This window comes from Canis lupus, chromosome 20 (genome assembly GCF_048164855.1).
Source record: "Canis lupus baileyi chromosome 20, mCanLup2.hap1, whole genome shotgun sequence".
Classification (NCBI taxonomy): Eukaryota; Metazoa; Chordata; class Mammalia; order Carnivora; family Canidae; genus Canis; species Canis lupus.
The window spans coordinates 36,582,351-36,587,277 of record NC_132857.1 but is presented as its reverse complement, the minus strand read 5'-3'; positions in this window follow the sequence as shown (position 1 = coordinate 36,587,277).

The window sequence follows — 4,927 nt, the reverse complement described above, 5'->3', positions numbered from 1 at the left end:
CTTTGTTATAGCAGCTGTAGCAAACTAATACATTGGGTTTGCTATTTTGTATAAAACTTCCTCTTGAGTCATTTGTCAACATATAAGTTACATGTTGAGACACCAAGTAGGAACTGAAAAGCTAAAAACTAAACAGAGATTTCCATGGAGTTATAGTGCTGGGAAGTCAAAACCTGATCTTAGCACCTACTAAAAAGGAAGGGCCTTGTTAAGCAAGCTAGAATTTCAATTAAGATTCAGGAATTAAAAGAAAATGGAAGTATATAAGCATTGACTGGATCAAGGCAATATGGCTATGGTCTAACTGCCTATCAGGAGCAAATTAAATGCTGACTATAGGAAGATAACATACCTAAACCTCTACACTTTACTTGTATAAGCCAGCCCAGATACAGACCCACAGGTGTTTTGGATAATGTAGATATCAGACCAGGATTTTATAATATCTAAGATTAATACATTGAAAAAAAACAGATACATTTTGGTAAATTTCATCGCAGAATTGGAATCTATCTATAAAAAGTCAAGTAAAAATAAAACTATTGAAAGAAAAGGATGCCTGCGTGGCTTAATGGGACTCCTGGGTGGCTCAGCGGTTGAGCGTCTGCCTTCAGCTCAGGGCATGATCCCAGGATCTGGGATCGAGTCCCACATTGGGCTCCTTGCGAGAAGCCTACTTCTCCCTCTGCCTGTGTCTCTGCCTCTCTTTCTCTCTCAGTCTCTCATGAATAAATAAATAAATAAATAAAATTTAAAAAAAAAACTACTGAAAGAAAATTTGATAAACAAAGTTATTTAGTATATTACATCATGCAAAAGACAGAATTAGTAAACTGAAAGATAGGTCAAGAGGAAATATCCAGGTGGAAGCCCATAGATATTTAAGATCAGAAAATACAGACACTTCCATTAGAGACATACAGAACATGATACAGAAATCTACCATTAAAAAAAAAAAAGAAATCTACCATTTCTGCAACTGGAGTCCCCCCACCTTATCCCTCAAAAAATAGAGGGGGACAAAAATAATATTTGAAGAGATACTGATCAAACATTTTCCAAAACCATTGAAAGATATCCGGCCACACATTCAAGTAACTTTAAGAATCTCAAATAGGTTACATGAAAAGAAAACCACAGTTAAGTACTTTATAGTCAAAGCTGAAAACCAAAAGAGAAAACCTTGAAGATTTATCAGAAACGAAGACTTGGGTGCTAGTTGTGTTCATTGTTAATGGAATTTTTGTTTCTCTCAGCTGACAGAGCAAGAAAATATAAGTATGCACATTAACCCATGTATATATACACACATCTCTAAGTATTTCTGTGTCTATCCATCTATGGATACCCATTTATAGGAGATCATCATGCTGATATCTTCATATGAAGGTTTCTGATAAAATTTACATATAAAAGGAATGATATATCCTTGGAGAAATGGCTAATTCTAGGGATTGCAGTTGGTAATATACAAAATAAGCCTGGAGTATCTTGTAGCCCAGAAAGTAAGAAAGGGCTTAAAAAAAAAAACAAGCTCACATTAATGATGGTGAAAGAATATAGGAACACAGGAGCCAACTGAAAGGGCAACCAACAGCCAAAGTTAGAATAAGGTAAGCAAAAATAAATTAATGTTGGATTATAACAACACTAATTGTGGCCATACTGAAGTATGATATATCCAAGAATGCATAGTAACATAAATAAATAATTCAATAGGGTGCCTGGGTGGCTCAGTTAGTTAAGTGTCTGCCTTCAGTTCAGGTCATGATCCCAGGGTTCTGCTATTGAGCCCCTGCATTAGACTCCCTGATCAGTGGGGAATCTGCTTCTCCCTCTGCCTCTCCCTCTGCCCCTGCTTGTACTCCCTCTCTCTCTCTTTCTCTCTCTCTTTCTCTCAAATAAATAAATACAATCTTAAAAAAATAAATTATTAGATAGACAATGGATAGATGATAGATAGATAGATAGATAGATAGATAGATGATAGATAGATGAGAATAGACAAATCTACTGTGCACAAGAATTGCAAATAATTTATGTAGATGCTCCAAGCTCAAAGGCATGGAATATAACTCTCCACTCCTTCAGTGTGGCTGTCATTAGTGACTTTTTTTCCAAAAAATACAAAATAAAAAGGGAATAACTTTAGAAATATGACAAACATTCCCTGGCTAGGTCATTAACAATGGCTTCATGCTGATAATGTGTGCCCTTGATATGAAGTGATAAGAATGGCATTTTACCTCTGTGGTCTTTCTCCCTGCCAAAAAACCCCACAATTCAAGAAAGAGAACAAAGATTGGGGGGAAAAACCCGGAATATCCAAGGACTGCGGGACAATTACAAAAGGTATGAAATACCTGTGCTGGGAATACCAGAAGAAGAAGAAAGAAAGTAACAGAAGAAATATTTGAAACAATAATAACTTAGAATTTTCCCATACTAATATCAGACACCAAACCACAGATCCAAGAATCTCAGAGAATACCAAATAGTATAAATGCCAATAACATATATAATACTGTATGTAATAACTGAAAAATAAACATTCTTTTAAGTATATGTGAAATATCTACCAAAATTTACTGTACACTGGGCTATATAGAAAATCTTAACAATACTGATGGATTAAGATCATACAGGGTATGTTGTCTGACAATGGATCTAAGCAAGAAACCAGAAATAAAGAGTAACTCAGAAATCTTCCAGATGTTTTTAACTAAAACAATATGTTTCTACATAATCAATGGATCAAAGAATAAATCACAATACATATTAGAATATATTTTGAGGTGTGTTTTAACCAAAAGATTACTTTTCAGTTTTGTGGGATGAAGGTGAAGTGGCGTTTCGAGGGAAATTTGTAGCCTTAGATGTATATATTAGCAAACGAGAATGAAAAACAATGATCTAACTACCCATCTCAAGAAACTGTTATTTTGCTTGGTTCAAGTTAATTAATAAGCAATTGAATCTGCAGAAACTATAACAAAGAAAACAAAAGAAGAGAAGAAATCAATAAAGTCAAAGCCAACATATAATGGAGAGCATCAAGAAAGTCAAATTAAAATGACTTAGTAATAATCCCTAGCAAGATAACTAAAACAATATCTAGAACACCAAATATCAGAAACAGACAAGGGAATGTAACTGCAGAGTCTACAGGCATCAAAAATATGAGAACACTATAAGCAACTTCATGCCAATAAGTTTAAGCTAAGTTAAGGATGTCCATCACCACTTATATCAGGATTGTACTGGCAGTCCTTACTAATTTAATAAGCCAAGAAAATAAATAAATAAATAAATAAATAAATAAATAAATATTAGGAAGGGAGAAATTAAACTTACCATATTTGCAGATAATGTACTTTGTGCACAGAAAACCCAAAGCACATATATACAAATTATTGGAATTCATAAGTAAATAAGTAAAGAATAGTTTTGGAGATAGGAGTCCATAAAATTAAGTTTTATTCCTCTATGCAAGCATAGATAATTAGACAATGAAATTTTTAAATGAAACTATTTACAATAACACCAAATTCATTAACTACAAGGAAGAAATTTAGCCAAAGTTGTACAAGACCTCTACTATACTGAGACAAAGTAAAGAAGGTCCAGATAAATGGAGGGATATAGAATGCTCACAGATTGGGAGGACAATATTTTACAAATGTCAACTCTTTCCACATTGATGTCACTATTCAAGGCAACCTGAATAAAATTTACAGCAAGTTTTTTCTGGACATTGACAAACTTACTTTAAAATTTATCAAGAAAAGCAAAAGATCATTAGTACTGAGACAGTTTTAAAGAAAATAGAATAGAATCGGAGGACTGATACTGCCAAATACTGAGACTTTTAGACAAAAACAGCAATTAAAATGGCATGCAACTAAAACAAGAATAGACAAACAGGCCAGTAGAACAGAATGGCAAATCCAATATTAGACTTATGTATATATCATACGTGCCATCGAAGTACGGTGAAGAAAGAATAACTTTTTCAATAATTGATGCCTGATCAATTGGTTATCCCTATGGAAAAGAAAATTGAACTTCCCCTCTAAATCACACCATATGCAGAAATCAACTCCAGATAAAGTATAGACTTAAATGTGAAAAATAATAACGATAAAGTTTCTAGAAGATAATGTAGGAGAATATCTTTATAGCTTTGGGTGAGATACATAAAGATATCCTAAACAGTATATATAAAGAAAAATCATAAAGGAAAACACTGATAAACAGAACTTTGTTAAAATTAAGAACAACTATTCATCAAAAGATATGATTAAAGCAGCGAAAAGGAAACTAGAGAGAAGAAATTTGCATAATATATATCTGAAAAACGACTGATAATCAGAATATACAAAGAGCTCCTATGAATCAATTACAAAATATAAACAATCCGATAAAAAATGGGCAAAGCATTTGAATAGGAACTCTTTTGCAATAACTACTAAAAGTGAAATTTTACATAACCTTGCACCTAGCAATTGCATTCTCTTGCCTAAACTCAGGTGCCAAAATCTTGTCCAGGATCATAAAGAAAAATTTTATTATCTAGCTTCAAATGAGGCTTGATACATAAAATTAACAGTTGAGAGTATCAACTGTTAATTGTTAAGAGTATATTAGGACTTTTAAAATCAAGACCAAACTGCTTAAGTATGAAAAAATAAGTCTTTATTTTATAAAACAGGAAAGAAAATCCAAAAGTAGAAATAGTTTGATAATGTTTGATCCCAGGACTTAAATGATGTCATTTAAGACCTAGTTACTCTCTCTTGACTCTGTCACCCTATTGGTTTTATTCTCAGGTACCATGTAGTGGTAAAATGGTGCCAGTAGCTATAGTCCTACTACTTTCCAGATTCAAATCCAGCTAAAAACTGAGCACTTTTCCACAGTTGAGATA